Source organism: Pleurodeles waltl, chromosome 11, assembly GCF_031143425.1.
Source record: "Pleurodeles waltl isolate 20211129_DDA chromosome 11, aPleWal1.hap1.20221129, whole genome shotgun sequence".
NCBI classification, from domain to species: Eukaryota; Metazoa; Chordata; class Amphibia; order Caudata; family Salamandridae; genus Pleurodeles; species Pleurodeles waltl.
The window spans coordinates 558,956,846-558,970,179 of record NC_090450.1 but is presented as its reverse complement, the minus strand read 5'-3'; positions in this window follow the sequence as shown (position 1 = coordinate 558,970,179).

The window sequence follows — 13,334 nt, the reverse complement described above, 5'->3', positions numbered from 1 at the left end:
TGTTGGTGGCAGATGGAGGTGCCTCCTGGGCAGCCTCTGCTGGTAGTGATGGCTGCACATTGGTGGCCGATGGAGTTTTTTCCTGGGCAGCCTCTGCTGGTGGTGATGGCTGCAGGTTGATGGCAGATGGAGGTGCCCCCTGGGAAGCCTCTGCTGATGGTGATGGCTACACTTCCTCAGCTGGCATTGGGAGCCTTGTGACCACTGGTGGTGGTAGAGATGTCACCCTGAAAGCCTTCACTGGAGTAGAGGGCTTCTTCCTCTCCATGACATGGGGCGTGGAATCCTTACCTTTCCTGGCAGGGGTGTTGGCTTCTTCCACTTCATGACGGGTTGTACGTTTTCCTTAGCCTTCTGGGCAGGAGTCGAGGGCTTCTTCCCCTTCAAAGCAGGAGGTGCAGGCTCCTTCCCTTCATGGCAGTAGGTGTGAGATCCTTCCCCTTTTTGGCTGGTGGAGTGGGAGGCTTCACTTACTTTGCACCACCACTAGGTGGTGCCACCACTGTCCACGTGGACTGATTGGCTGAGATGCTACAGTGGGTCATCAGGACCCTGCTCTTATGGGCAGGATGGGGGGAGGGGAGAGAAGAGGTCAAGTTGGGCAGGGAAAAGCTTCTTAGTGACAGTGGGGAAGGAGGAGGGAGGAGGGATGGGAGTGGGGGTTGAGGGAGTGGTTGTAGGAGGTGTATGTCTACTGGATTTGGGTGCAGGTGCATGGGCAGTATGCTGATGTGAGGTGGATGGCTGTTGGGTTTGTGAGTGCTTGCGTTTGTGTCCTTTAGTGGGGGGAGACAGACAGGGTGGGAGAGGACACAGGGGACATGTGCCTGGATGTTGTGGAGGTGTCTGCTAGTGAGGTGTGTGAGCTGCTTGGTGTGGTGATGCTGGTGGTGGATGTTAGTGCAATGCATGCAGGTGTGATTGTGGATGTGACTGGGACGGAGATGGAGGAGGAGGAGGAGGGGGGAGACAGTGGAGGCAGTGGATGTGGTTGTGTATACAACTGCCTGGTGTTTGCGTGAGTGCTTGTGGGATGAGGTGTGGTGCCTGTGTTTGCCTGTGCCAATCTTGAGTGTCAGTCTTGTGCGCATGCTCGTCAGTATGTGTCCATGGGATGGGTTGGGGTTGAGGAGACTGGGACTGGGAAGTGGTAGTGGGGGGGCGGTAGAAACAGGGACAATGGCTGCCATCAGAGAGAAGGATGGATCCTGAATCTATCTCTGTTGGGCCGTCAGTCCACCGTGGATGCCCTCCAGGAATGCCTTTCATTGCTGCATCTGGGATGCCAGCCCCTGGATGGGATTCAAAATGGTTGATTGCCCTACAGAGAGGTATCTCAGGAGGTCAATATACTCCTCACTCAGGGCAGCAGGGCTCACCGGGGCAGGGCCTGAGGTTCCTGGGGCGAAGGAGATGCCCACCCCCCTGGTTGAATGGGCACGGGCAACTCGCTGAGGGGCTACTGGGAGGGCGGTGCTGGTATGGGGATGGCAGCTGTACCTCCATCTGGGGTGGTCACAGAGGTGTCCGCCACCACCAGGGAGCTCCCATCAGAGGAGGTATCTGAGTCTGTGTTTTCACCTCCTGTCTCTGCCGTGGTGCTCCCCTCGCCCTCCGTCCCACTGGTTCCCTCAGCATCGGTGGCCTCCTGGGTCCTGTGGGATGAAGGTCCCTCTGTACCGGTACCCCTGCTCCTCCGCCGGATGATGCTAATGCACACATGGACAGGTTGACCGAACAAAAAAGGGGGGAGAGAGAAAAAGGAAACACTGGGTCAATTACTGCACCAACACCACAGTTGGCATACACACCACCGCCACACATAGGGATCAGGCATAAGCACTATGCATTGCACTGCCAGTGATTTGGCTAGATGCGACAGCAAGATGAGGGCCACACAGCACCAACTGCACCCCTCCTGGGACCCACAAAGCCCTGCCTGAAATGGAATGCTAACAAGCTAGGTTAACTGTATTTGCCATACACCCATTACCATAGAGTTGACCCATGCTGTAATATCTGGCCTGGACTTAGGGGCACCCACTATCTCACATTCACCACCCAGATCCCACCCCACCTGCCAAATCTTAAAATAATACCCACTGTATTTACCCCCTTGTGGCTGCTGTGATTCACCCAAGCGCCCATTCAGCTCTGGGTAGGCCACCGCCAGAATGCAGACCATCAGGGGGTCAGGTTCTGACAGGCACCCTTTCCTCATTGGGAGGCCATCCCCAGCTGGGCCTCCGGGGTCTTCTGTGCCCAGCGTCTCAGGTCCGCCCACTGTTTCCGACAGTGGGCACTCCGCCTGCCATAGACCCTCAGGGTCCGCACGTCATTGGTGATGGCGCACCATAATCCCTTCTTTTGATGGGCGCTGACCTGCAGAGGCAATACAGACAAGAGAACACCATTAAACCACCAGTCCAGCCTGTCACACATATGACCCACCAATCTCATTTCCATCATCATTGACACACACATTGCACGGCGCACACCATGTACACCACCACAAGACATTCCCACCCGCTCCCCCGATGACCTGATGACACGATGCTTGCACACACATCTCCATGCATCCTTCCCACATGCATCATGCCCAATGTGTATTCACCTGTTGGTCTGGAGGCCCATACAGCAGTCGGTACTGGGGTAGGACCCCATCCACCAGTCGCTCTATCTCCTTCAAAGTGACGGCAGGGGCCCTTTCCCCAGTCACACGGGCCATGGTAGGTTCCAGACACAGGTCATAGCAGCACAGGCAGTGTAGGTGTTCTCCTGTTGAAGATCAGGAAACAAGTGAGGAATCAGATAGAAAATGGCGGTCACGTCCGTGGCGGTGTACACCGTCTCCACTGGCGCAGATCCCCAATGGCCACTGTACTCCATAGAGCCCCGTATTATCCAATGTGGAATTGCACGGCGGTACAAGACCGCCTTCCGCCACGACGTCCAATGTCGGCAGAATAACCTCATTTCCACCTGTCCCTACATACAGGACAGGCGGTCGGCATTTCAGGGGGGGACAATGGTCATATCGACATTAACTGCGTCACAGACTAGGGGCCAGATGTAGGAAAAAAGCAATTTGCGACTTGCAAATTGCGAGTCCCTGCGACTCGCAATTTGCAAGTCGCAAATTGCTATGCAGTACGGTGTCTCAGACACCGACTGCAACTCGCAATGGGGTCGCAATGACCCACCTCATGAATATTCATGAGGTGGGTCGCAAATTGCGGCCCCATTGCGAGTATAGGCACTCGCTAACATGGAGGCCTGCTGACGTCAGCAGACCTCCATGTTAGCGACCTGCTTTCAAATAAAGCAGTTTTTTTTTTTTTAAGTGTAGCCCGTTTTCCCTAAGGGAAAACGAGCTGCACCTAAAAAAAACCCGAAACCTTTAGTTTCGTTTTTTTTTCAGGGCAGGGAGTGGTCCCTTGGACCACTCCCTGCCCTGAAAAAATATTTTGGGCTCCAGTCACAAACTGGAAGGGGTCCCATGGGGACCCCTTCCAATTTGCGATTGGGTTACCATCCACTTGAAGTGGATGGTAACTGCGATGCCATTTGCGACCGCATATGCGGTCGCAAATGGTATTGCATCCCAATGCGACTCGCAAATATGAAGGGAACACCCCTTCCTATTTGCGAGTCTGAAATGCATTTTGCGAGTCGGTAACGACTCGCAAAATGCATTTCTGCATTGGGATACGCGTTTTGCGACTCGCAAATGGCAAATTTTTCCGTTTGCGAGTCGCAAAACGTTTGCTACATCTGGCCCTAGATTAGCACATGTCTCACCACTCCCACTCTCCCATAACATAAATGCACCATGTACACTGAAGTTGTAGTTCCATTGTTCAAATTGTGACAGCCTACTCACTCTTGTGTCCCTTAGATACCTACCATTGCGGATGAATAGGAGGTGGAGAATTACCTCTGTGTACAGACCCCCTGTGGACTTGGCAACACTGGAGGACAGTCACATTATCCTCACCTATAGACTGAACAGGGCCTCGATCACAGAGGTGTGTGCTCAATTGGAGCCTGACCTGATATCTGAAATCCGTCATCCGACTGGGATCCCCCCCTCTTGTGCAAGTGCCATCAGTGCTGCATTTCTTGACAACTGGTTCCAATGTTCTCAATCCTGCTGGTAAGAGTCTTGCCTGCAGTGGTAAAAAAACATGTGCAGCTACATTTCTTTCCCCCAGGTGGAAGATTTGGCCACTGTGAAGTTCGGATTCTATGCAATGGGACATATCCCCAATAATATTTGGGGTGATTGACGGTACTCATATTACGATAGTCCCCCCCGCCAGAATGAACAGGTGTTCAGGAACCGTAAGAGTTTCCACTCACTGATGGGCATATTTATACTCTGTTTGCACCGAATTAGCATCATTTTTTTTTACTCTTATTCGGTGCAAAACTAACTAAACCTGTCTAGTGCCAAATTTATGGAGTTAGTCATTTTTTGGACTTGGAAACCAACCTTGTCTTAATGAGATGCAAGGTAGGCATCCCCGTGCAAAAAATTACTCTATGGACCTAACGCCAAAAAATGGTGCACAGGAGGGAGGAGGGGTCAAAAAATTATATAAAGCTTGCTTTGCCCATTTTTTAACACATGGTCAGGGCAGGCGTTAGGAGACCTGTGGGCCTATTTCCATGGTAAAACACCATGGAATATGACCACAGGTGCCCTCCCCAGGCCCCAGGGTCACCCCCACCCACACCAGAGGGACAGCGGAGGATGGGGGACCCCATACCAGGTAAGTACAGGTAAGTATTTTTTTTTTCCTAAAGTGCCATAGGGGGCTCTGAAATGGCCCCCCTACATGGCACTGGGTGCAATGGCCATGCCCAGGGGACCCTGGTCCCCTGTGCTGGCCATTGGGGTGGTGGGAATGACTCATGACTTTTCTTAGACAGGAGTGATGTGGTATGGATGGGTTTGCGTCAGAAAAAATTACTCTAGGCAAGTTAGAGTCATTTTTTTTTACTCTAACCTGCCTAAAGTCATTTTTTGGTGGAAAATCCTCTTCTTCCATACCGCCAGCCCCACCCGACTAACGTAATTTGTTTTTTTGACTAGGCTACCCTTTGCACCGGCTTGCACCATTCCATAAATATGGTGCCCTGCTGGTGCACAGAAATGGTGGAAGCCGGTGCTAAACTTTTTGGTGCAAAACTGCTTTAGTGCAGTTTTGCCCCAAAAAGTACAAATCAGGGCCTGAATGTGCAAATGGTGTGCCTGGAAGACCAATACATCTCCCACGTCAATGCTAAGTATCCTGGGTCGGTGCATGATGCCTTTGTTCTGAGGAATAGCAGCATCCCAAATGTGATGGCTCAACTACAGAGGCACAGGGTGTGGCTAATAGGTGAGCCTTGGTCCCCACCCACTGTATGTTAGTGTATGCCATCTGGTGTCATCCCCAAATCATTGTGTGAGGCTAAATGTGATCCCTCAATTCTTGCAGGTGACTCTGGCAACCCAAAACCTTTGTTGCTGCTGACCCCTGTGAGGAATGCCAGGACAGGGGCAGAGGAACGTTATAATGAGGCACATGGGTGAACCAGACAGACCATCGAGAGGACCTTCGGGCTCCTGAAGGCCAGGTCCAGGTGCCTTCATCTAATAGGTGGATCCCTGTGCTACTCACCTGAGAAGGTCTGCCAGATAGTGTTGGCATGCTGCATGTTGCAAAACCTGGCCCTCAGACGGCATGTACCCTTTCTGCAGGAAGAGGCTGAGGATGAGGACAACAGAACATAAGTTATCCGTCAATACTTCCAATGACACACAGGTAATAGAGACCATTCCTCTGACTATTGGTGTATTCTGTGTGGCTGTGGCATGATGGCATAAACTTCCTTTGCATCTCAACTTACTGTTACCTATTGCTTATCATTTTACAGATGTTGGTGATATAACAACTGTGTACTGATGTGCTGACTTCAGACAGCACATCAGTCCTTATTTCTATGCACTCAGATCATTTGCACTAGATGTGACTGTTTCCATAAATGCACATTTTCAAAACATAAAAGACTAGTAGTCAAGTTGTGTTCAAGGGTGTTTATTGTAGTGCTAAGAAATTTAGGGGGAAATGCAATGGCATGGGGTGATGATGGAGGAAAGTCCAGGGTATTGTTCCAGTCTGTTTGTAGCACAAGTCCAGTGTTCAAGTGGCCATAGGAAGAGGAACAAAGGCATTTCATAGTGGACAAGGTGACAGTTTGGGACACAAGAGGGGCAGTCAGGAGAGTCTCATTTTCTGGCAGTGGTCTTGCAAGTGTCTCTGGCTTCTGTCTGGTTTGCAGGGAACATTTGCAGGGTGGTTCACCTTCTGCAGGTGGAGGTGTGCTGGTGGCCTGTGGGTCCTGTGGTGGGGCCTCCTGCCCACTAGCTGCAGTGGAATTGGAGGGATGGTCAATGGACTGGCTAGTGGTAGGAGCCCACTGCTGTGCTGTTGCCTCCCTTATGATGCTGGCCATTTCTGCCAGCACCCCTGCTATGGAGATCAGGGTGGTGGTATTGATTTGCATGTCCTCCCTGATCCCCTGATACTGTCCCTCCTGCTGCCTGTTCTCCTGCACATTGTCAAGGATCTGGCCCATTGTGTCCTGGGAATGTTGGTAGGCTTGCAGGATCTCAGAGAGTTCCTCCTGGAGAGTTAGTTCCCTGGTCCTGTCCTCCCCCTGGTGCACAGCAGTCCTACCAGTGTCTGTTATGGCCTGTGCCTGTGTCCCCTGGCTGGTGTGCCCACTGCCACTGACCCTAGGTCCCTGATTGTCTTGGGTATGATGTGTGGACTGGTGTCCCTGTACAGGTGGGTAAACTGCTGATTGACGTGTCCTGGGGACAGAGGTGTGGGGATGCTGAGTGGGTGCTGTGGTGTTGGATGCTGATGGTGGAAGCTCTGTGGTGGACTGTGAGTTGGCTGGGGTGACCGGCGGTCCAGTGGTCCCTGATGGGCCAGGTTGTTGGTCCAGATCCTGAAGCCCAGAGTTACTATCATCACTGGGGCATCTTCTGTTGGGGGACTGGATAGTCGATAGTCGTGGCAACTCCTCTCCGCTGAGATTGGCTGGGGCACCTGTGGGGATGTAAGTGATGTACTGGTGCCTTGCTGCTATGGAACGTACCTTCCCCCGTATGTCGCTCCACCTCTTCCTGATGTTGTCCTTGTTCATGGGTGCTGTCCTACGGCATTCACCCGGTCTACGATTCTCCACCATAGCTCCATCTTCCTTGCAATGGATATTTGCTGTGCCTGTGCTCTAAACAGCTGTGGCTCTACCCTGACTATATCCTCCACCATGACCCTTAACTCCTCATCAGTGAAACGGGGGTGCCTTTGAGGGAACATGGGTGTTATGTGGTGTGTGTTGGTGAGAGTGTGTTGAGTAGTTGTTGCAGTGGTCTTGGTCCACTAATTGAAGCACTGCTGGTTTGAACTCATAACAAAAGAGCAAGATCTGCTGGATCACCTGGGCATCGAGATTGGTGGACCAGTTGGTAAGTATCCAATTTCCATACAAAGTCCAGTTTTGCATGTGCTTGACAGTTGCAAAAATGGTTGAGTGCTGCATGCCATGGATCAGGACATGTCGTGAATGAAGCCAAGGCAGGGCACTCTGAATGGCTGCTGAGAACAGGTGTTTAATGGGGGCATCTAAATGTATGTGATGGACCCCCATGTACTCAGCAGAAGTCGTGATGATCTGCTGTGTTGCAACTCCTGCTGAATACATCATTTTCCTACACATAACTAGATGCAGTTGGACCCTACCTGCACATGCTGTGCCTTAATTCTCATTTGGCGTGGCAGGGGTAAAGGGTGCACTGAGGGCCACAAGGACTGTAGTGATGGACTTGGTGCTGCACCGCTGTCATTCAATGTGCCTCTTTTTGTCACTGTCCAAGCCCATGTAAGGGAGTTTGACTATGCACTGGGTCCAGACTACTAGCACGTTCCTATTCCTGTACATTGTGTGTCACAGACACCCTAAACCATGTCTATTACCATACACATGTGTGCTTCTTTTGTTCCACAGGCCTGCCACATCTTACTGACGGTATCGGACTGCCCTGAATCTGCTCTATCACTGGCACATTACTCAGTAACCTGCCCCAACAAACGCATCCATGGACCACAGAGTAAGTGTGTCTGTGTTGAGGCATGTGTCTATGCCCATGTTCTTATCTTTCCCTGTACAAATAATGTTATACCATGCAAACAATGGCTGGCAACACACTATTGGCAATACTTCCATGATTTCAATCAGTCAATGTGCAGGTAGGTACAACTATTTTCACATGAGTAAACTCCCATAGCATAATTCCTCATGTGTGTGCCTTGTGATGGCACACACATACTACTTACTTCACACAAGGATGTTTCATGGCATTCCTCAGCACTTTGGAATACACACACAACCCCAGGGCAGTTATTTGTCAGTTTGCTGTGACAATGTGGGAGATATCTACAACATCTGGGGCAGGCTCAAATGCTATGGGTGTCACAATAGAATAGCCACTGCAATAACCATTGCATGCCCCTCAGATGCAGTATACAGTGTCATGCAGTCATATATGGTCATGGAGGTGTAGAGCTAACAAATCCTGCATGACAATGCCATGCATAAGGTGCAGTGAAAAGCACCACAGGAGTGTCAGGGACAGTGATGGTTTGTAGGTGCATGGTCTACATTATCTGAGACTATGTGTGATTGACTGATCATAGATATTTTTCAGTTGATTTACTCTACCACTAGGATGACATGCTCACTCAGCCTAGCAAGTTGATTGTGAACAATGTCGTCCATTAACTGATCTGTACAAATTACACTAAGCAATGTTTTCAATTCATGTATTGCATGTGGAACTCTGCCTTACACCGTTGCTGAGGTGGCCTGATTTGAAAACCCTGATGCAGCCAGTAAGTGTCATCTTGTGCATCATGTGTGCCAAGCCAGGGTTTGGTATGACTCAGTCTGCAGTGTGGAATGCTATGAATAATGGTTTTGACTGACCAATAATATGGTATCACTGGAGTATGGATGGTGACTTCTTGTCTGTTGTAATGTTGTGCAATCACAATGGCTTGCTTGTAGCACAAGGGGCAACATGTGCTGGCATGGAAATGTGTGTATTAGGAATTGAGAATGGCTTGCCAAATATTCATTAATGTCTAACATGATAGGTGCCAGGGCAGCTGTTTATGTACATAGCATGCCTGTTGACAACCACTTTATAACAGCATTATTGACAGCACTATGTGCCACACATAGCTTACGCTTATTCACAAGACGGTACAGATGTGGGTTATATCTGCAGAGGTCTCTAGGGGGCTTATGCAGGAGACGCATGCACCACGAGTGCCTCACTACCCTTCAGATATATATATTGAGGCAGTAGTACTGCAAGGACCCATATTGTGTTGGACAACATTCAGTAGTGTATACAATTAGTAGACAACTCAGCTCCAGATGGTTGTGGGAAAACTCTATCATTTTTCCCAAGCCAGATCTCAGCAGTTTTCACAATATGGTCCTGCCACCATGATATTTGTGAGTGATGTAGGTCACATCACATATGCATATGATGTAAATGCTGTGTGTGTACCTTATACTTTGATGATGTCTAACATGTATGTGCAAATGGTGTTCAATTTATCAGGATACTGTTGCAGCACCCAGTGCAATGCCAAACTCAATGTGGGCCCAAGGGCACCCATACAGCCACCATGTGTGTGCCGTTTAACACATGTAACACAACATAGCACAGGGCATGGGGCTTTAGTTCTGTAATGTGTAGACAACTTTGATGTGCAGGTCAGGCTTTGGCCAAACTTTCTGGGGGACATTGCATCAGTTGTACATGTGGGCACAGCATGGGCAATGGTGTGTCCCCTTGTAACGTATGCTCAGTCCAGGTCTTACACCAGGACACATGAATGATGATTTATCCAACCTTAGAATAGCCGGTGGGAAGTTTCCAGACCCCCTATCATATGGCCCCTACTTTGCATCCATGATGGCTGGGCAAGTCTTGAAGTTTCACCAGGGGTGTTGAAGTGGTGGATTGTATGTACAGCCCCCCTTATGCATAGGGACACAGGAAATCCAGACTTGTTGGGGCACATTATTATCACAAGTTGATTGACACAAATGTTGATCATGGACAATTTAGTCCACTCAGATCAGGGGCCTAGATGCTTAACAGTGGATAGCCATCACCCCAGTGGCATATACATGATACCATAGATGGCTGGTAGGAAATAGTCATAGATGAGGAATAAGTCATTGTTTAGGAATGTATGGTGGACTGTATGTGTTATCTGCCATTGTAGTGTACATAATATGTCTGTTCAACCTCCACCCAATGCTGAATCTGATGCTTGATTCTCCTCACTTTTCAACTGCCAATGTTACACCAGACCAAAGGCAAGCATTCCACAAGAGGGCAAAACGGTACTGGCACATTATGAGGTGGATGCAGGATACCACAGAATGGAAAGGAGGTTCCGCAGGGAAAAGGCAACTGGGGAATGGCATGCAGTTGCACATGGGGGACATCCACAGCGGGCACAGCCACGCAAGGACAGTGTTAGGAAGACATCAGGAGTGCAGGGGGCCTCTGCAAATCCAAGCCCCTCCACGTCAGCTGCATCTATCAGGAGCCAGCCACCTGTTCAGCCACCTGCTGCAGTAGTAAGTAGCCAATTTGAACAAGATATGAAACGGAACATGGTCACGATTTTGGCCAGGCTGGACAAATTGGAGGAGGAGAGCGCAGACAACAGAAGGATGTTGCGGTACATTAATAAGACACTCAAGAAAATGAAAAAAATTAACTTAGCTTGTTTCCACAGCCCCCCAGTTCCTTCCCCTCCCTATTACTGTTGTATATAGGTTTAGATTGTGTTTTAGATGGGTAGTATTAGGTTAGTGTAGGGTAGCATAGGTTAGTTTAAGTATAGTGGGGGTTCTTTATTTTTCTTTTGGTGGGGGGGGCATGTTGGGGTATTTGTGTATAGAAAAATAAATAGATAAAAATAAAAAATATAAGAAAATAAAAAATACCCCAAATATATATATTTGTTTAGGCCATAAGTTAAGTTAGTACATGTGTAGTCATAATTTATGTTGTCCTACTTGTATCTTGTCTCTTAAGGGGGGTGGGGGGACAATGTTTAGAGTGTGGTGTTACATGTGTAAGATAAGTTTAGAATAGGTTAGATAGGTGTAGTTGTTATTTAAGTTAAATTAGTATAGGTTAGTTTAGCATAGAGTAGTTTGTAAGTTAGTTGTAGGTATATGGTTTTACAATAAATCATATTTTTCTTACACTCATTTTTTGTAAGTTGATCAAGTGTCTGGGGTTATCGTGAGTGCACTGGCCAATTTGGAGGAATGACCTAGGGTATGTTTAATGTCTTTATTTACAGGAGTACCATGTGCATTCCCTATGACCAAGGAGCTGTCAGATTGGCTGCTTCATAACATCAAGTAGTCCATACATTTGCCAATCAGTGTTCCAGCCATTCACAATGTGTATGTATATTTTATCTTGGACAGGTAAGTATGATACTTCACCTGTCATTGGTGGGGTCCTGCAATTTCATTGTTGGTAAATGTGGCACATCTCACAACAGGCACATTTGAAACTGTATCCTGCAACACTCACAGGTGCCCATCACTGATAGGGTTAGTTTCTTGTGTACCACACAAATAAGTTGTACTGGTACTCCCTTCTGGGTAAATTACCATTGACTTGGATCAGAGCCATGCATGCCGTATGTCAACTTCAAAGGATATCTGTTCAATATTTATATAGAATTCTCAGTAAGTTTGTTGTAGCCGACAACACTATCATTCACCTTTCTCATGTTAGGATCCTAGTTTGTTGCTTTGTGTCTAACAGTAATGCACTCATGTACTGATATTCTGTACACATTGACAAAATCTTTATGGCAGATTTTTCTCATGTGGTACGGCTTAGGGCAGCTGCAATATTTGTTGCACTACACTGCACCCGTTTAGCTATGCAGGGATGTGCCATGTTTACTTGTATATGGTACAGCCCTGCAATTCCACCTTCGCATGCAGAGATTTGTTCTCCCTGAACCAACACAGGCATTGTTACAGCATGATGAAGGGGTGCCTGCCTTGAAGAGATAATTTGTTCATGTGCACGGAGGTGTCCCTTCCTGCACATGTACAAGATATTTTTGCTAAGATGGCATTTCAATCTGTGCTGCAAGATGCAGCATACATGAGGAAGGAAAGCATTTTGGCCAGAAACACCACTCTGACACCACCCCTGGGGTGGTATTGACTTCCGTCCTAGTCTCTGATGTCTACGTTGTGTTGGAACAGGGGCTTTGACAATATACAATGGGTGTTGTAATGGCACAGCCACAGCCACACTGCACATGCCTCCCAGGCAATGTGAAGCATATTTACATGGTGGAGTATAGCCATGGTGAGTGGTATATGATGGAGTTCATAGCACAACCAAAGTGTCAGTACATGTGTGGCTTGGGTGGGGATGGCACGCCTTGATTTAGGGCCCATGTGTCCCGATGCAACCCTTTAGCATGCATTTAGTGTGTCCTATGAGCCTCCCCCTTCTGAAATTTCAGATACCCCTGCAACTTAACCTGCATTTGTGGTGATTCTTGGTAGTTAAGCTGTCTTGTCCTGCAATTCCAGTGACCAGCTCCTCCGGGATGACTGTTGCAACCATCTCCTCCAGCTCATCCAGGTCCTCCTGCGGTGTAAGTCTTCCACCTCCAGTCTGTAGTGCTGCCTTTCAGTTCCTGGCAAATTTCTCCTTAGTCCTGTGCTTTGAATCGTGCCAGAGCTTCTTGCACTCAGTGACAGTCCTCTTCACCTCTGCGACTTTGTCTACTATTTGCTGCCATGTTGCGTCTCTTGTGCCAACTGGCAATTTGGAGGTGACGAAGAGCTGGTGTTGGTGCTCCGTCACCCCTCTGACCAGGATGTCATGCTCGCCCTCGCTAAAGTAACACTTCTACTTTCTCTTTTCTCCTTCTACTGGAACTTTTCTGGACCCTCCTGGCTGGTACTTGGTGATTGAGGTCTCCCTGGGGTCTCTCCTTGCCCGAAAAATCCATCTTCTCTTAAAATTGCACTTTTTCCTGCTTTTGCATTTTGTTTTAAAGCAAATGCGGTTAAAAAAATGGCGCTAACCCATTTACGACATATTTACGTGCCGCATAATGGTCTAGCGCCACATTTGCAGCATTAGCGTAATTTTTCTTTACAGCATGTCGCAATTGTTAATGTCATTTTTT